Genomic DNA, 20,409 nt, shown 5'->3' on the forward strand with positions numbered 1-20,409 from the left:
CCCACAGGACCTTGGTTGGCCACTGTGAGAACAGGATGTTGGACTAGATGGGCCATTGGCCTGATCCAGCAGGCTCCTCTTAAGACTTTATGTTCTTATGCTCTTTAGCTGCTCGCAAGGTAGGGAGAAACCACTGTTCTGCCTTCTTGGCAGGTGGATTGCTGTTGCTGACTGAGGCAGACCCTCCAACTCTCAGATTTACAGAAGCCATCCTGGTATATCATTTGATCCCAGAATGTCCTGCTTTTCCTTAAAGGTAAAGGGACCCCTGACCATTAGGTCCAGTCGTGGCCGACTCTGGGGTTGCGGCGCTGATCTCGCTTTATTGGCTGAGGGAGCCGGCGTACAGCTTCTGGGTCATGTGGCCAGCATGACTAAGCCGCTTCTGGCAAACCAGAGCAGCACACGGAAACGCCGTTTACCTTCCCGCCGGAGCGGTACCTATTTATCTACTTGCACTTTGACGTGGTTTCGAACTGCTAGGTTGGCAGGAGCAGGGACCGAGCAACGGGAGCTCACCCCGTCGCGGGGATTCGAACCACCAACCTTCTGATCGGCAAGTCCTAGGCTCTGTGGTTTAGCCACCTGCTTTTCCTTAGGACGTCCCTATTTTCACTGAAGAAATGTTGGAGGGGGTGGCAGTCTTTTGATTGGAGAAATGTTGAGGGGGATGGAATAGGACGTCCCTATTTTCGTTGGAGAAACGTTGGCGCGTACAGTGGTGCCCCGCAAGACGAATGCCTCGCAAGACGGAAAACCCGCAAGACGAAAGGGTTTTCCCTTTTGGAGGTGTTTCACAAAACGAATTTCCTATGGGCTTGCTTCGCAAGACGAAAATGTCTTGCGAGTTCCTGCGGGGTTTTTTTCCTCCCCCCCCTTTTCCCCAAGCCGCTAAGTCGCTTATCAGCTGATCCTAAGCCGCTAAGCCGCTTAACAGCTGATCAGCTAAGCCGCTTATTAGCTGATCCGCTAAGCCGCTTAACAGCTGATCCGCTAAGCCGCTAAGCCGCTAAGCCGCTTATCAGCTGATCCGCTAAGCCACTAAACCGCTTATCAGCTGATCTGCTAAGCCCTCTAAGCCGCTAATAGCGCTAATCCGCTAAGCCGCTAATGGGCTTGCTTCGCAAGACGAAAAAACCGCAAGATGAAGAGACGGATTCTTTTCGTCTTGCAAGGCACCACTGTATATGAGAGGGAGAAGGTGGAGGTATTGGAGAGGTGAACACGGTGGAAATGCTCCAGCAGGAGCACCACAGTGGTTGCTTTTATAAACTGATTGTTTAAAATTTCAGTTCAACAAAGAAAAAGAAAGAGAGGAAGGGGGAAAAAAAACCCCAAACCCATCAGCTCACATTAAAATTAAATAACAATGGATACATCCATCTTAATATCCATCTCAGCCAAGGCCGTCTTTACCCAGGAGTGCAAGGGGTGCGGGGCACCCGGGTGCCAAATTCTGGGGGGCACCAGGCGCCCGCCGCTGAAGCCGCCGCCTAAGCTAAAGCTGCTTCAGATAGAGCTCTCTGGAAAGTCTCACTCACCAAAACTGTGAGGAGGGGGAGTGACAGGAAAGTGGGAGAGACAGACAGAAAGACAACATGCTTATCTAGTGACGGGAGTGCGCACAGGCTCCGGAACCTTCCCAAGAAGAACTCGTATATGTGCGCTTGCAAAGACCCTCCCAGCTCCTCTAGAAATAAGGTTGCTCTCACAATGAAAGGCTGCCCAAGACGGCTCTCCCACGCATGCACACAATGCCCACCTGTCTCATCTTTCAGACACCTCCCTACGACCGTAAGCGCATGCGTGGAGTCTTTGTACCGACTCCCAATGTGTTCTTTGTGTGCTTTAGAAAAGCTGGTGTTAAAGAAACACACACACACAAGCACAAGCTCCTTTGGGAGCTGCGCAGGTGTGAGCGCTATTTATCAAATGATAATAGTGACCTAAGCATAATAAAAGTTAATTTGGGGGCTGAATTAAATTTGGGGGCGCTGGGTGGATCTTTGCACCCCGGCGGCGCATATGCTAAAGACAGCCCTGATCTCTGCCATCCAAGATAGGTATCCACGCAAAGTTGACATAACAGATGTGTTTAAATGTAGCAAGAGCTGAGATGGCAGGGAAGGGCAAGGCTTCCTGAGGGCCCCACTATTCACCAGAAGAGACCAAATGTTCTGGCAGCACAAGGTAGCTTCATATCTCAATGTGTCTGACTTTACAAAGGGCAGTTTCTATTCTTATGATGTGCTAGATCATGGGTAGGCAAACCAAGGCCCGGGGGCTGGATCCGGCCCAATCGCCTTCTAAATCCGGCCCGCGGGTGGTCCAGAAATCAGGGTGATTTTACAAGAGTAGAATGTGTCCTTTTATTTAAAATGCATCTCTGGGTTATTTGTGGGGCATAGGAATTCGTTCTTTTTTCTTTCTTTTCCAAAATATAATCCGGCCCCCCCACAAGGTCTGAGGGACAGTGGACCGGCCCCCTGCTGAAAAAGTTTGCTGACCCCTGTGCTAGATTCACCGGATACATCGGTCTGCTCCAACAGGTCTCAGCTTTTGTTATTATGATGTGCTGCATTTGCTGGACAGATCCAGCAGGGATTTCGTGATTGTGTGATTCAGCATGGCTCTTCTTATGATGTAAATCGTAGAATTGTAGAGATGGAAGGCACCCAAAGGGTCATGTATTCCAATCCCCTGCAATACAGGAAACCGCACCAGCTTTTTTCCTGAGACATATCTACGGGAAGAAATTTAACTTGGTGAATATACGAAAGCTGCTGCTCAGGCTGAGGCTTCACTGCCCATTGTTTGGGCAGGATCCTGACTGCATTCCTGGGATTTCACCTTTGGAAGTGATATTACATTCCTTCTTAGGGTATCATATATGCTCAACTCTGCCACAGCTCCCCCCCCCCATGCAATGCAAATCTCTAAATAAGTACAGTAGGAAGATAATACGAAAGCAGGCACTTATTGCACGCCTATTTAATAACCTATATTTATCATAATTACACAGGTATTTCAGCTACCAGGCGCTATTTGAATGCAGCGATTTATGCGTTTTCTTAACTTATTAGAAAGGCGCTATGAACTCGACAATCTGGCAGGGAGGGGAGGATGCAGAACAAACAATTATTCTTGCTAAGGCACTCAAATATTTTCTCTCATTCGTGCCTTTTTCCTTCCCGCTTTGATTTTCTGCTCTTCTGTTCCAGTGACGCCAACAAAGCAAAATTCATTAGCCCCATTACTTTCCCCAACTAATGAAATACTTGGAACAGCAGCCTTGGAAAGGTTTATACTGGGCGAAGTTTGTGTTTTACTGTAGAGGAATCAAGCTAATACTGTGCCGTTTACCTACTTTTGGAGTGCCCATTAATCAGGCTGAGAGCCAACTCTAAACAGCACTAAAAGCTGCTGCTGGAAATGGTGTGAATTCCTTGGAGCGACACCTAAACAGACAGACTGGCTTCCATAGTGGGTTACTTTTCTCAAAGGAAGACATCATCACAAAAAAGCCCATCACCAAAAAAAGAGAGAATGTGCTTCGATCCATTTATTTCTTTAATTGAAATTTATTTATTGATTGCATGAAATAAGATATAATATAGACAGGGTGTTGATGCTGCCACACTCGAATATTGTTTTCTTACAAAGGTTTTCTTACACCTGGGAAAGGTGTTTAGTTGCTATTATTGTTTCCTCCCACCCCAATAATTTTTATTAATTTTTTTCCAAATATCTTAAACACAATACAGCTTAACAATATTCTTCTTCTTTCAATCTATATCTTATCTGAATTAACTTCCCTCCACCCATCTTCTGGCTTCTCTACATTGCTCCTACTTAAGCGTGATTACTATATATACATTCTATAAATGACTATAATTCCTTAATAATTTTTTGTATTATACTTTAGACATACATTCCTTATTATATTACAGCATTACATCTTGTGGTCTAACCAAATGTTTACAATAAACATTATGAGTTTTATTTCAGTCCTGTGAGTGTCTTTATTTATGTACAGTTTTCTCTAAGTATACCATAAATTTGGACTGTTCTTTTTGGAATTTCTCATCATCCTGCTATCGGATTCTTCCAGTTAGCCTTGCTATGTCCGCATACTCCAATACTTTCTGTTGCCATTCTTCAATTGTCGGAATAGCCTGTTGTTTCCATCTCTGTGCAAGGAGCAGTCTTCCTGCTGTTGTGGCATACAGGAAGAATTTCTGATCTTCCTTTTTAATGTCGTCTCCAACCATTCCTAGCAAAAATGCCTCTGGGGGTTTTTATTTTATAAAAGGTGTACCTAAATATCTTTTTTAACTCATTATACACACTATCCCAAAAAGTCTTTGTTGCTATTATTGTTAAGTCAGGAACTGGGAGTCAGGAACTTGTTCCAATCTGCTGCAAGTCATCTCCCGGTCTAATCCTGGCTCACAACATAATGTACAGGAAAAAACCAAACATACACCATAAGAGCTACATAGAACAACTGAACAGCGACACCATCATCATCCTTTATTTATACCCCAGCCACTCTAGGCAACTCTGAACAGATTAAAAACAGAATAAAACATCAGCCATTAAAAACTTCCCTAAACAGGGCTGCCTTCAGATGTCTTCTAAAAATCAGATAGTTGTTTATTTCCTTGACATCTGACAGGAGGGCATTCCACAGGGGGGTGCCACTACTGAGAAGGCCCTCTGCCTGGTTCCCTGTAACCTCACTTCTTGCAGCGAGGGAACCGCCAGAAGGCCCTTGGCGCTGGACCTCAGGCTGAACGATGGGGGTGGAGATGCTCCTTCAGGTATACTGGGCTGAGGCCGAGTATACATGGACAGAACAGTTTGGACAGAATCTACAAATTCAAACAAATCCCAAAAATTAAATAATCCATGAAACCCAACATACAATGCTGTTCAATTCACCCCCCAAAGTCCTTTGGAACAGAACTGTTTTCATCTGGTTACATTGCAAGTGATACAGATGGGCCAAAATGAACCTCTCTGTCTTAGTGGCTCAGGGATGTTACTGAAATGGCCCCGATCCACATAGCAAGCCTCTTCTGATAGTGGAGAAACAGGACTTTGACTCAAGACCTGACCACACAGCGAGGAGATTAACAGAGATGGTCGTCGGCTAATAAGACCTGTGTGAATTAGGTTTAAGGTAAATTTTACTCAATTTCATCTCGGGCTAAAATTTAAAGCCAATATAGAGGTTACTACCTGGGAAAAAGATTCAAGTTATTTCTGGGGGTCGGGGAAGTCTGCACATGCCCACCTGGGACCCCACCCTAAAAAAAACAACTGCTGCAGGTCCAGTTGTGTTGTAGAAAACATTTGCCAATAACAACAACAACAACAACAACAACAACAACAACAACAACAACAACAACAACAACAAGCCCATCTTGCTGGGTTTCCCAGCCACTGTGGGTAGCTCACAGCACATATCAAAACATCAAACATTATAAACTTCCCAATGCAGGGAACTTCCCAATGCTGCCTGGTTCCCTATAGCTTCACTTCTCACAGGGAGGGAACCAGCAGAAGACCCTCAGAGCTGGACCTCAGTGTCTGGGCTGAATGATGGGGGTGGAGACGCTCCTTCAGGTATACTGGGCCAAGGCCGTTTAATACTTGGGGTGGGGTAGCTCAGAAGCAAAACATCTCCTTTGCATGCAATAGGTCCAAGATTCAGTCTCCAGCATCTCCAAGCTGGACTGGGAATGTCCCCTGCTTGAAACCCTGGAGAGCAGCTGCCAGTCAGTCTAGAGAATACCGAAATAGATGGATCAATGGTCTTGATGTTAGAGAGCCTCCTATGTTCCTCCTGCTGGGTCATACCCTCCAACAATTCTCCAATGAAACACGGGTGGCGCTGTGGGTTAAACCACAGAGCCTAGGGCTTGCCGATCAGAAGGTCGGCGGTTCGAATCCCCGCGACGGGGTGAGCTCTCGTTGCTTGGTCCCTGGCTCCTGCCAACCTAGCATTTCAAAAACACGTCAAAGTGCAAGTAGATAAATAGGTATCACTCTGATGGGAAGGTAAACGCCGTTTCTGTGCACTGCTCTGGTTCGCCAGAAGCTATTTAGTCATGCTGGCCACATGACCTGGAAGCTGTACGCCAGCTCCCTCGGCCAATAACGCGAGATGAGCACCGCAACCCCAGAGTCGGCCACGACTGGACCTAATGGTATCTGTCTGGGTTGGCCCAGCCACTCTGGGCGGCTTTCAACATATATAAAAACATAATAAAACATGAAACGTTAAAAACCTTCCATATACAGGGCTGCCTTCAGATGTCTTCTAAAGGTTGTATAGTTATTTATCTCCTTGGCTTGGAGGTCGCATAACTCCATACCCTCCAACATTTTTCTGATGAAAATAGGGAAAAGTGGGACATTCCGGGATCAAATCGGAAACCGGGATGGCTTCTGTAAATCTAGGACTGTCCCTGGAAAATAGGAACACTTGGAGGGGCGGCTGAGTGTCCTCTTGAAATGTCTAGGGAGTAGTGAATAAATTCTCCATCGCAACAGGTAATTTTTAATAAGGCCTGGGGCTGGAGTGGGCCATCAAGTTTCACCTTCAGCAAAACATCAAGGCACTGAACACTGAAGGAATCTTGAGGAAGTCTCAAAGATGTCTGATAACGCCAGTGAAATTCACCAGCGGAATTCCAACCACCCTTAAATAGCTCTGTCTAGCCAAGCAAAGTGTTGACCGTTCATTTCCTTCCCTCTCCATTAGGCAGTGCCTGCGTCCTCCTTCCTCACGGTTGCTTGGTTTTTACCGACTGGTTAAGAAACCTGCCGCAAGAGGACAGAGCGACTATTTATTGGGACACAATCGGGGAATTGTGTGACAAGACGAACACAGTGTTGGACAGTAGAGAAAGGGGATCCACAGTCAAGGGCTATGCTGTGTTTGAAACACAGTCTCCTTGCGACAATTACCTTCAATTAATGGTACATTGCACTAAGCATAAAATGAAGGTCAGGCCATTAAATCCATCGGCACTGCTTGGAAGCCTTCCAGTTCCACGTTAAACTATCCTAAATAGTTTGTGGTCACATTACATACTTATAACTTCATCGGCTCTATGAAGACAGAGGCTGCATGAGGTAGCCGAAAGAGTGTTGGCTTTCTGAGCAGATTCAAATCCCTGCTCAGCTGTGAAACTCTCTCGATACACAGGGGTTAGCATTTTCCTTTCTTTCACTTAACAAGACATACATGCCGCTGGGTTGTAATAAAACCTCAAAGCAGCTTGCAGTAAAATCCCCAATAAAAAAGCACCTTGTTTATTTCGTATTTATTTGTTCAGTTCATAAAATTAACACACCTCTAGTTTGGAAAACAAACAAACAAAGTGATTTGCAAAAATTCCTGAAGTTGTTGTTGTTGTTATATTTCTAAGCTTTCCTTTTCCCAGACTGGGACTTTACACAATTTGAAGCAACACAGATAAATGGCAAAAAGCTAAAACCACCTCAAAGATAACTGTTGAAAAGCAATTCGCTTTCTAACAGAATTGAAATAATCTGAAAACCAACCAACCAATCTATGAGATGCAGATAACAAAAACAGCGTAGCACTGTTAAAAGCTCTTTCCTTTAAAAAGTCAAAAATAGCTAAATGCAACTATTTACAACATTCAAAAAAAGTAATCAAAATGAACGATAAGCTAAAAACTGGATTAAAATGCGCAATGACATTCTGCATTTCTGGATATGCTGGCCTATTCAAAGGTGTTTGAGAAGGCACCAAAGAGGATACAGCAAATGTACCTGCCTTCTCTTTCTTACAAATACAGAACAGGTGTTTTATGGCAAGGTGATCTGACAGGAAAACTAGTCCCAAGCTGCGAAGGAAGAATATTAACATCTTGAACTCAGTGTGATTGCAAGTGGCAACCAGTGCAGGTCTCCGAACACAGGTTGCTTTTAGATACAGTGGTACCTTGGTTCTCAAACTTAATTCGTTCTGGAAGTCCGTTCCAAAACCAAAGCATTCCAAAACCAAGGTGCACTTTCCCATAGAAAGTAATGCAAAATGGATTAATCCGTTCCAGACTTTTAAAAACAGCCCCTAAAACAGCAATTTAACATGAATCTTACTATCTAATGAGACCATTGATTCTTAAAATGAAAGCAATAAACAATGTACTGCAGTCACACAATCAATCAATCAGTAGCTGAACTGGGTTCCACACAGTCACAAAAACAAAACAAAAAGAGCCGCAAAAATGCAAAATAAATAGCAAACACAGACAGACCTCAGCGTAACACTGAAATTGGAAGTGTAACACTCAAAACAGAGCATGTTTGGCTTCCGAAAAAGGTTCGCACACTGCAACTCTTACTTCTGGGTTTGCAGTGTTTGGGTTTCAAGTTGTTTGAGTGCCAAGGCATTTGCGAACCAAGGTACCACTGTGTATGAAGTTTCGGGGGGGGGGGATTTTATCCCCTCCCTTTGTACATGGTTCTTTCCCACACACCTGACACAACAACCCCATGAGGTAGGTGTGGCTGAGAGACTTTTCACAACATCACCCAGCGAGCATCATGGCTCTTTTCCCATCCAAGAACTACAATTCCCAGAGTCCCCTGGGAAGAGGGACTGGTTGTTAAAGCTATCTGAGAACTGTTGCTCTGTAAAGGGGAATAACCTGTATGAACTCTCAGAGCCCTCAACAAACTACAGCTCCCAGATTTATTTGGGGGAAGCCATGACTGTTTAAAGTGGTATCCTTTGAATGTGTCTCCTGAAGTTAAGAAAGTTTGGAGGAAGAAAATAACCCACCGCCCCATGGCGTTAGTGTTCCGGATCAGCGTGGAAGACCTTGCTTATGGGACAAATTGATTGTGAGACCATGAGAGTTGGCTCACAGATGGCAAGCTGAGATTAAGCCCCGTGCAATGCAGCCCAGAAAGAGATTGCTATCGTTCTTCGAAGCTCACAAGCAAAGATCTTCACCCAGCAAGATTGCAGATAAAATATGAATATCTGCCTGAGTCGAACACGTGGGCGAGTTTCAAAGGATGTATGCTGCAGATTTTATCTACAAATCTCACTACCCCCCCCATTTTTTTTTTTGGGGGGGAGCTGTACTTTGCCACTTCATTTCGATGACGCAGATCGTTTCCTACTACAGTTTTGCAGAATGTGAAAAGTTGCAATATTTGCCGTCTTGCTTTCGAAAGGCCTTTTCGGAGGAATTCAGAGCGGTTTTTATTTCATTCCACTGAACATTACCAGGGGCCTCCTCATTTGTGTTTCACTCTATAGTTAAAGCCATTTCTAAAATTCATAGCTGATTCATTCTGGGACGTACCGTATTTTTCACCCTATAGGAAAGGGGAAATCTGGGTGCGTCCTATGGGGCGAATGCAGGCTTTTGCTGAAGCTTGGAGAGCGAGAGGGGTCGGTGCGCACCGACCCCTCTCGCTCTCCAGGCTTCAGGAACACATCCGCAGCCTAGGCAGCCCTACGGGAGGTCCGGCAGGGATGTCTAGGCTGCGGATAGCAGCCTGCCGCCCGGCGGGCGGGGCACCCTGAAGCAGAGCGCCCCCCTCGCCAGGCAGACACCCGCAGCGTGGGGAGCCTTGCTGGACTTCCCAGCAAGGCTCCCCACGCTGCGGATAGCAGCCTGCCGCCCGGCGGGCGGGGCGCCCTGAAGCAGAGCGCCCCTCGCGCGGGGCAGACATCGGCCAGCCCCACAAGCTCGGGGGACAGCAGGGAGGCGCAGCGCCGCCATCCCGCTGTTCCTCGACCTGGTTCTATTTCCCCGACCTGCTTTTTGGGGGGAAATAAAGGGATTTTTTCCCCTTTATTTCCCCCCCAAAAAACTAGGTGCGTCCTATGGGATGGAGCGTCCTATGGGGCGAAAAATACAGTATTTTTCATCCAGTAGCATTAATTTCAAATCATCATTATCGCTATCTGCCTGGGTCCAACAGGCCTTTGGCCACTAACTGGCTGTTATGGTGGGGTCTTCTCTTCCAAGGGTGGGTGTCAATAGGGTACTTTGTGTGTGCTTTTAAATGATTTTAAGTGGGTCACTTATTTATTTGTGTGCTTTTAAATATTTACATTTATTGTGTCTTTTTAGTTGTATTTGCTTCCATTTTAAGCTATGATTTAGGACCTGCACTGGGAGAAAGGCAGGATATAAAAATGAAAAAAATAAATAAAATCATCTTTAGTGACTGGTGACTGATTTTGACCCCTCCCCCCCCCAGTTCCTCTTATGTTTCATATTTTTTTGGATTGCAAGCTTGAAGGCAGGGACTTCTTTTGTTTTACCTGATTGTATCTAAGCCCTTCTGGGAGCCCTATGGGGTCCAAAATGCTACTAGACAATAGCCCACTTAGCTGAGATTCCTGTATTGCAGAGGGTTGGACTAAATGACCCTCTGGGTCCCTTCTAGCTCTAGGGCATGCTTCCCTCTCCATTCTGTCCTCATAACAACCCTGTGAGGCAGCTTAGACTGAGAGACAATGGCTGGTCTAAGGCCACCCAGTGAATCTCAGACCCTCCAAGTGTCCCTATTTTCCAGGGACAGTCCCAGATTTACATAAGCCATCCCAGTTTCTGATTGGATCCCAGAATGTCCTGTTTTTCCCTGCTTCCATCAGATAAATGCGATCCCCAAACCAAGAGGTAAGTAAACTTTAGAAGACATCTGAAGGCAGCTCTGTACAGTGGTACCTCAGGTTACATACGCTTCAGGTTACAGACGCTTCAGGTTACAGACGCTTCAGGTTACAGACTCCGCTGACCCAGAAATAGTACCTCGGGTTAAGAACTTTGCTTCAGGATGAGAACAGAAATCGTGCGGCGGCAGCAGGAGGCCCCATTAGCTAAAGTGGTGCTTCAGGTTAAGAACAGTTTCAGGTTAAGAACGGACCCCTGGAATGAATTAAGTACTTAACCTGAGTTACCACTGTATAGGGAAGTTTTTCAATGTTTAATGTTTTATTATGTTTTTATATATGTTGGAAGCCACCCAGAGTCGCTGGGCAAATGCAGTCAGATGGGCAGGATATATTATATTATTATTGAATAGGACATTCCTCTTTTCATGGGAAAAATGTTGGAGTGTATGGAATCTTATGGCCGAATTGGGGATTTGAACCCTGGTCTTCTAGATCCTTGTCCAACACTCTAACCACTACACCACACTGGCTCAACAGCCAACTGTTCTCAATAGCCCGTATGACAATTTCAGTAACTTTCGGCTGTCTCTGATCAGAAGTCTGTTCAAAGTCTGTTCAAAGGTCCACTCACAATTGAAGTCTTCTTTCGGTGAATCGCTTTGTCTCTTTCTCTCGGGGAGGGAGACGATGCGTTCTTCTTTTTGGTAAGTGCGGAATATTCGGCCGGCAACCCTCATAAATCAAATCATTATCGTTAATAATCAAAGTGAGACAGTGGGAGAAATGGTGAATTAATCATGCCTGGCAGGGGAAGTACCTTTCCAGGAGCGCAGACACTTGCATATTAACAGGAGCCACACTTGGGCCATTTTCACACTCAAGAGGAACAACCAAAAGGGTGCTTCTCTCCTCCATCTCCACATGTCAGAGGCGAAAACATGGCACTCCCTTCGGACTCTGTGGCAGAAGTCAGCTACTTCCTGTTGCTTCATAGGAAGGCTATTCTCCCCCAAGGGCAAAGTGGCTTTTCATGCAGAAGGTGTGGGGTTCAATCCATGGCATGGGTAGGCAAACTAAGGCCTGGGGGCTGGATCCAGTTCAATCGCCTTCTAAATCCGGCCCGCGGATGGTCTGGGAATCAGCGTATTTTTACATGAGTAGAATGTCTCCTTTTATTTAAAATGCATCTCTGGGTTATTTGTGGGGCATGGGAATTTGTTCATTCCCCCCTCCAAAAAATATAGTCCGCCCCCCAAGGTCTGAGGGACAGTGGACCGGCCCTCTGCTGAAAAAGTTTGCTGATCCCTGATGCATGGCATCCCCAGGTTGGGCTAGGGAAGATGCCATGTCTGCCAGTCACTGTGGGCAATACTGAACTAGATGGATTCCAATGGATTGACTTGGTATATGTCAGGAATGAGCCAGCTCCGAGTGAAGGTTTGTAGCCAACTGCAAAAAGCAGCCAGGAACAGAGAGACTTAGATGTTAGACAGGTAGGGGAGAGCCGGCAGCTGCAGACGTCAGCTCTTCCTGACCTTGCCGGGCAGGCTGATAAGGCAGCAGTTGAGAGCAGGCTAGAACACAGCCAAAGCTCGCAGGAAGCACAAACAGGCACAAATAGACTCAAAGACAGCCTCTTGGAACAAGAAGAGGTTGGAACTGATCCACTAAGTCCGAAGAATTGGCGAATGGGAGGACTGATAGATAGGAAGCAAAACAAGAGACATAAGGGTCGTAAGTTCAATATCTTCTGTCGACACTGGAAGTAGTCTTCAGAAGGGTCATCTTGAGTAATGATGCTGGAGGCTTTGTTACAGCCGTCCGGAGCTATCTGTTTGTTTTTGCAATAAATCCTCCTTTTTAATTACCTATGCTTACTGTGTTATCCAGCTGGGGACCTGACAGTATAAGACATCTTGCTGTTTTCCTATGTCTGTCTCTCTCTCTCTCTCTCTCTCTCTCTCTCTCTCTCTCTCTCTCTCTCTCTCTCTGTGTGTGTGTGTTAAATTCACATCCCACAGAGACAGGGGCGGTACCTCCTGTCTCCTTACTGGAGGCAAAATGGGAAGTGCCGCTGTACCACCCCGCCAAAGCATCCCTTACCCAGGTTGCGTGATGGCAGCGCCATGTGGTGGCAACGATTTCATTTGCGCTTTGGGTTAAACCACAGAGTCTAGGGCTTGCCGATCAGAAAGTCAGCTGTTTGAATCCCAGCGACGGGATGAGTTCCCGTTGCTTGGTCCCTGCTCCTGCCAACCTAGCAGTTCGAAAGCACATCAAAGTGCAAGTAGATAAATAGGTACCGCTCTGGCGGAAAGGTAAACGGCGTTTCCATGCGCTGCTCTGGTTCGCCAGAAGCGTCTTAGTCATGCTGGCCACATGAGCCAAAAGCTGTATGCCGGCTCCCTCGGCAGGTAAAGTGAGATGAGCGCTGCAACTCTAGAGTCGTCCACGACTGGACCTAATGGTCAGGGATCCCTTTACCTTTATACTACTTAACATAACACAATCTCTAAGCAGTTCACACAAAGGACAACCAAAAAACCATTATATACTGTTTTTTTTGCACCATAACACTCACTTTTTTCCTCCTAGAAAGTAAGGGGAAATGTCTGTGCGTGTTATGGAGGGAATGCCTACGGGTGGCATGCCTACGGATTTTCCTCCTCTAAAAACTATGTGCGTGTTATGGTCGGGTGCATGTTATAGAGCGAAAAATACGGTATATAGTATCAAAATACAAAAAAGAATCCAGAAAAACATTACGCAAAACATTAAAACAGAAAATATGGAAATTATGTCTGTTGTTGTTGTTGTTTAGTCGTTTAGTTGTGTCCAACTGTTCGTGACCCCATGGACCAGAGCAGGCCAGGCACTCCTGTCTTCCACTGCCTCCTGCAGTTTGGTCAGATTCATGTTTGTAGCTTCGAGTCCTCTGTCTTCCCCTTCTTCTTGTGCCCTCCATCTTTCCCAACATCAGGGGCTTTTCCCGGGCGTCTTCTCTTCTCATGAGGTGGCCAAAGTCTAGGAGCCTCAGCTTCATGATCTGTCCTTCCAGTGAGCACTCAGGGCTGATTTCCTTATGAATGGATACGTTTGATCTTCTTGCAGTCCATGGGACTCTCAAGAGTCTCCTCCAGCACCATAATTCAAAAGCATCAATTCTTCGGTGATCAGCCTTCTTTATGGTCCAGCTCTCACTTCCATACATCACTACTGGGAAAACCATGGCTTTAACTAAAAGGAACTTTGTTGGCAAGTTGAGGTCTCTGCTTTTTAAGACGCTGTCTCCTCACCTTTCTCCCAAGGAGCAGGCGTCTTTTAATTTCGTGACTGCTGTCACCGTCTGCAGTGATCATGGAGCCCAAGAAGGTAAAATCTCTCACTGCCTCCATTTCTTCCCCTTCTATTTGCCAGGAGGTGATGGGACCAGTGGCCATGATCTTCATTTTTTTGATGTTGAGCTTCAGACCATATTTTGCGCTCTCCTCTTTCACCCTCATTAAAAGATTCTTTAATTCCTCCTCACTTTCTGCCATCAAGGTTGTGTCATCTGCATATCTGAGGTTGTTGATATTTCTTCCGGCAATCTTAATTCCGGCTTGGGATTCATCCAGCCCAGCCTTTCGCATGATGAATTCTGCATATAAGTTAAATAAGCAGGGAGACAATATACAGCCTTGCCGTACTTCTTTCCCAATTTTGAACCAATCAGTTGTTCCATATCCAATTCTAACTGTAGCTTCTTGTCCCACATAGAGATTTCTCAGGGGACAGATGAGGTGATCAGGCACTCCCATTTCTTTAAGAACTTGCCATAGTTTGCTGTGGTTGACACAGTCAAAGGCTTTTGCATAGTCAATGAAGCAGAAGTATATGTCTTTCTGGAACTCTCTAGCTTTCTCCATAATCCAGCGCATGTTTGCAATTTGGTCTCTGGTTCCTCTGCCCATTCGAAATCCAGCTTGCACTTCTGGGAGTTCTCGGTCCACATACTGCTTAAGCCTGCCTTGTAGAATTTTAAGCATAACCTTGCTAGCATGTGAAATGAGTGCAATTGTGCAGTAGTTGGAGCATTCTTTGGCACTGCCCTTCTTTGGGATTGGGATGTAGACTGATCTTCTCCAATCCTCTGGCCACTGCTGAGTTTTCCAAATTTGCTGGCATATTGAGTGTAGCACCTTAACAGCATCATCTTTTAAAATTTTAAATAGTTCAGCTGGAATGTCATCACTTCCACTGGCCTTGTTATTAGCAGTGCTTTCTAAGGCCCATTTGACTTCACTCTCCAGGATGTCTGGCTCAAGGTCAGCAACCACACTACCTGGGGTATACGAGGCATCCATTTCTTTCTTGTATAGTTCCTCTGTGTATTCTTGCCACCTCTTCTTGATGTCTTCTGCTTCTGTTAGGTCCTTTCCACTTTTGTCTTTTATTATGGTAATCTTTGTATGAAATGTTCCTTTCACATCTCCAATTTTCTTGAATAGATCTCTGGTTCTTCCCATCCTGTTGTTTTCCTCTATTTCTTTGCATTGCTTGTTTAAGAAGGCCTTCTTGTCTCTCCTTGCTATTTTTTGGAAATCTGCATTCAATTTCCTGTATCTTTCACTATCTCCCTCGCATTTTGCTTGCCTTCTCTCCCCCGCTATTTGTAAGGCCTCGTTGGACAGCCACTTTGCTTTCTTGCATTTCCTTTTCATTGGGATGGTTTTAGTTGCTGCCTCTTGTATAATGTTACGAGCCTCCATCCATAGTTCTTCAGGCACTCTGCCCACCAAATCTAAATCCTTAAACCTGTTCCTTACTTCCACTGTGTATTCATAAGGGATTTGACTTAGATTGTATCTTACCGGTCCAGTGGTTTTTCCTACTTTCTTCAGTTTAAGCTTGAATTTTGCTATAAGAAGCTGATGATCTGAGCCACAGTCAGCTCCAGGTCTTGTTTTTGCTGACTGTATAGAGCTTCTCCATCTTTGGCTGCAGAGAATATAATCAATCTGATTTCGATGCTGCCCATCTGGTGATGTCCATGTGTAGAGTCGTCTCTTGTGTTGTTGGAAAAGAGTGTTTGTGATGACCAGCTTGTTCTCTTGGCAGAACTCTATTAGCCTTTGCCCTGCTTCGTTTTGAACTCCAAGGCCAAACTTGCCAGTTGTTCCTTTTATCTCTTGACTCCCTACTTTAGCATTCCAACCCCCTATAATGAGAAGAACATCCTTCTTTGGTGTCATTTCTATAAGGTGTTGTAATTCTTCATAGAACTGGTCAATTTCAGTTTCTTCAGCACCAGTGGTTGGTGCATAAACTTGGATTACTGTGATGTTAAAAGGTCTGCCTTGGATTCGTATCGAGATCATTCTATCATTTTTGAGATTGCATCCCAGTACAGCTTTTTCCACTCTTTTGTTGACTATGAGGGCCACTCCATTTCTTTTACGGGATTCTTGCCCACAGTAGTAGATGTGATGGTCATCCAAACTGAATTCGCCCATTCCCGTCCATTTTAGTTCACTGATGCTCAGGATGTCAATATTTATTCTTGCCATCTCATTTTTGACCACATCCAACTTACCAAGATTCATGGTTCTTACATTCCAGGTTCCTATGCAATATTTTTGTTTACAGCATTGTACTTTCCTTTCGCTTCCAGGCATACTGAGCGTCCTTTCGGCTTTGTCCCAGCTGCTTCATCAGCTCTGAATCTACTTGTCCTCCACTCTTCCTCAGTAGCATGTTGGACGCCTTCCGACCTGAGGGGCTCATCTTCCAGCGTCATAACTTTTATATGCCTGTTGTCTTTGTCCATGGAGTTTTCTTGGCAGGGATACTGGAGTGACTTGCCGGTTTCTGCTCCAGGTGGATCACGTTTGGTCAAAACTCTCCACTATGACCTGTCCATCTTGGGTGGCCTTGCATGGCATAGCTCATAGCTTCTCTGAGTTATTCAAGCCCCTTCGCCATGGCAAGGCAGTGATCCATGAAGGGGAATTATGTCTGTGGGCTGTTACAATGCTTTGAAGAGAAGGCACAGTGAACTCATGTTCAAACCCAACTTCACAAACCATGGTTTGAATTTGGCTCAGTTCAAACAAGCCATAGTTGAGCTTAACTTCAGTGTACTGGTCAGTATGTTGGTGACAAAGTAAGATTACTGAAAAACAGACGTGAAAGCTTCCAATCTGCTCCTTGAGGCTGCAGGACAAGGGAAGCAGACAAACTTGGTTTAATCATGACTTCCAAACCAGTTCATTATCAAAGACTTGCAAAACTAAAAACCTTCCTGCACATAACAACAACAACAACAACAACAACAACATACTACTACTACTACTATTTATACCCCACCCATGTGGCTGGGTTTCCCTAGCTACTCTGATGGCAGCTTCTGGTGAGATCTCATAAGATTTCAGCAAGAACTGGTGAGATTTCGGCAAGATCTCGCTGGAAATCATCGCTGATGCCAGCACTGCTTCTTTGCCAGTGATGGGCAGGTGGGGCCTCTGCAGGGACACCACCTCAGGGGCTTCTGCTGCCTGAGGCAGTTGCTTCAGCTCGCCTCATGGGTGAGCCGGCCCTGGACAGAGACCTTCATGTCCATTGGCCAAACCTTTTTCCTTAATCATACTTTTATGTTCCGGGTCCCTTCTATGAGGCCAGACCATTGTCTCACCTAGCTCAGGGCAGCCTAAATTGACTAGCAACAGCTCTTCAAGGCTTCAGGCAGGGATCTCTCCCAGTGCAGCCTGGAAGTGCTGAGAATCGAACCCAAGACCTTCTGCACGCAAAGAAGGTGATCTCATACTGAGCTGCAATCCCTCCGTGATCCAAAGGCAAATTAGTGACTCAAAGCACCAGCAGTTCTGAAAGAAATGCCCTCTGAATGTCACGGCGGACCCGCAATATCAGTAATAACCATAGTTGGCCGGGCTGTACTCTGAAAGACAAAATAATTCATTCTTTTGTTGTGACAGAATGATGGCTTCACTGCCTGGCTGTACTAATTGAAGTGAGGGGGACCTGCAAGGGAGGGAGAGAGATATGGTTTTTTTGTTTGTCTTATATCACTAACGAGTTTTTGTCGTTGCTGCCTTTCCTGTAAAGCAAAGTATAATTGAGCAGCGTAAAATGTCAGCAGGGTTAGCAGTAAATTAAGACGTGAGGATATAAATCAAAGCAGGTGTCAATATCCAGAGCCGGTCCAAGGCATTCTGCTGCCTGAGGCAGAGGACAAGACGCACGGGCAGGTACGAAAGAGATGTTTAAAATGATGCATGGTGTAAATAAAAGGGATAGGGAAGAGTTCTGCCCCCTTTCTAGACCTTGTGGACATCCTAGGAAGTTGAATGTGGAAAGAATCAGAACAGACAAACGGAAGTACATCACGCAGCACACAATTAAACTATGAGATTCATTCCTACAGGATGTAATAATAATAATAAAAATAATAATAATTTATACCCCACCCTTCCTGGTTCAAAAACCGGGCTCAGGGTGGCTAAAAACTAATTTAAAACACTTAATTATAAAAGCAGCATAAAATACAGTATAAAGAAATGGAGGCAGTGAGAGATTTTACTTTCTTGGGCTCCATGATGATCACTGCAGATGGTGACAGCAGTCACAAAATTAAAAGACGCCTGCTTCTTGGGAGAAAAGCAATTACAAACCTAGACAGCATCTTAAAAAGCAGAGACATCACCTTGCCAACAAAGGTCCGTATAGTTAAAGCTATGGTTTTCCCAGTAGTGATGTATGGAAGTGAGAGCTGGACCATAAAGAAGGCTGGTCGCCGAAGAATGGATGCTTTTGAATTCTGGTGCTGGAGGAGACTCTTGAGCCTCCCATGGACTGCAAGAAGATCAGACCTATCCATTCGTAAAGAAATCAGCCCTGAGTGCTCACTGGAAGGACAGATAGTGAAGCTGAGGCTCCAATACTTTGGCCACCTCATGAGAAGAGAAGACTCCCTGGAAAAGACCCTGATGTTGGGAAACATTGAGGGCACAAGAAGAAGGGGACGACAGAGGACGAGATGGTTGGACAGTGTTCTCGAAGCTACCAGCATGAGTTTGACCAAGCTGCTGGAGGCAGTGGAAGACAGGAGTGCCTGGCATGCTCTGGTCCATCGGGTCCATGGAAGAGTCGGACACGACTAAACGACTAAACAGCAACAAAGCATTAGATAATCACTAGACTAGCTGGATGAATTGGTCCTACTTGGGCCAGCGAGGAGGCCAGTGGAGAATTTGCTGTGGGGTCTCAGAGCGGGTGATCTTCATAAAAGGGGATGTAGTGATGGATACCACTTTGCTTGGCTTTAAAAGAGGATCAGGCTAATTCATGGAGGATACGGCTACCAGTGGCTACTGGTAATGTTCCACCTCTGCTTTTGGAGACCATATGCTCCTGAATACCAATTTGCTGGGAACGGCAAGCCGGGGAACTGTTACTGCATTCAGGTCCCGCTTTCCATAGGGATCGGCTTGGCCACTGGGAGAGCAAGTTGCTGGACTAGACAAGCCCTTAGTTTGATATAGCTGGGTTCTTCTAATTCCCCCCCCCCACACACACCTTTTTAATATACCGTAATGGCCCGAATATAAGTTGCACTCGAATATAAGCCACTCCTTTAAAATTCAGGGGGGGGGGAGAGAGAAAAAAATACAATACCCCTATATAGGCCGCTCCCTTAAAATTCCACAGACACTCAAACCCATTCAGTTTTACCATATGTCTATTTCAGCAGCGATATTGCGAAAGTCAATTTATGTAAAATTCGCGAATTTAAGCCGCACTTGAACTTTTCACGGTCAGAATTTGAGGAAAAAGTGAGGCTTATATTCAGGCCAATACGGTCATTTTTATTAAATTGTCTGTTTTACACTTTAGAATATTCATTTGAACAAACTTAAAATGTCAATGACTTCAATTCTTCTATTTGAATGGTTCATTTTGCATATCATAAATCCCTGCATATTTTACATAAGCTTAACCATTCAGTATTCCATTATTACATGCAACAAAACCTATTTACACTGTTGAATTTATCTTAAAGCTGCCAACGTTTTCAAGTGTATACAATTTCCTCCCATATATTCAATGAACATTTTCCAATCTTCTTTAAACGTATGTTCTTCTTGTCTTCTTATTCTATATGTTAGGTCCGCAAGCTGCACATATTCCATCAGTTTAAGTTGCTGTTCTTCTTGGGTTGGGACCTCGTTCATTTTCCATTTATGGGCTAAGAAAACATGTGACAGTGGTGGCATACCTAAATAACTTTTTTTGACACCTGGGAATTTCCGTCTGAATTATCCCCAATGAAAAGGACTCAGGTTTTAAGATTGGCAGATGAAGATGATGGATTTTTCGGAGCTGGCCAACCTGACCGGAAGAGTATCGACCAGAAGGAGGAGGAGTATCAAGAGGAATGGATGAAATTTAAAGACTATTTAGCTAAATATGTTAAGATAACTTAATTGGAAAAGCTTGCAAATAATAGATAGGCTTAGGATTTAAATATGTAAGAATAAGATTTAAGATGTTTAAAGTTAAATTAGAAAGAATGAAAGATGTTAAATGATCAAGTTAATTTTTTCAAAGAATCATAGAGTTGGAATAGACCACAAGGGCCATCGAGTCCAACCCCCTGCCAAGCAGGAAACACCATCAGAGCACTCTCCCACTCCTGACATATGGTTGTCAAGCCTCTGCTTAAAGAC

At 45.0% G+C, this 20,409-nt stretch overlaps 1 long non-coding RNA gene across 1 annotated transcript in view; it reads left to right on the forward strand.

Moving 5' to 3' along the window:
• Positions 1-258: 258 nt before the first annotated feature.
• The window catches only part of LOC308595894, a 43,722-nt gene continuing 23,571 nt past the window's right edge, over positions 259-20,409 (forward strand). The window contains exon 1 of the long non-coding RNA XR_014012189.1: positions 259-437. This is a non-coding gene — a long non-coding RNA (uncharacterized lncRNA). The remainder of the gene's footprint in view (positions 438-20,409) is intronic.

Source organism: Podarcis bocagei (genome assembly GCF_964188305.1).
Source record: "Podarcis bocagei genome assembly, chromosome: 10".
Classification (NCBI taxonomy): Eukaryota; Metazoa; Chordata; class Lepidosauria; order Squamata; family Lacertidae; genus Podarcis; species Podarcis bocagei.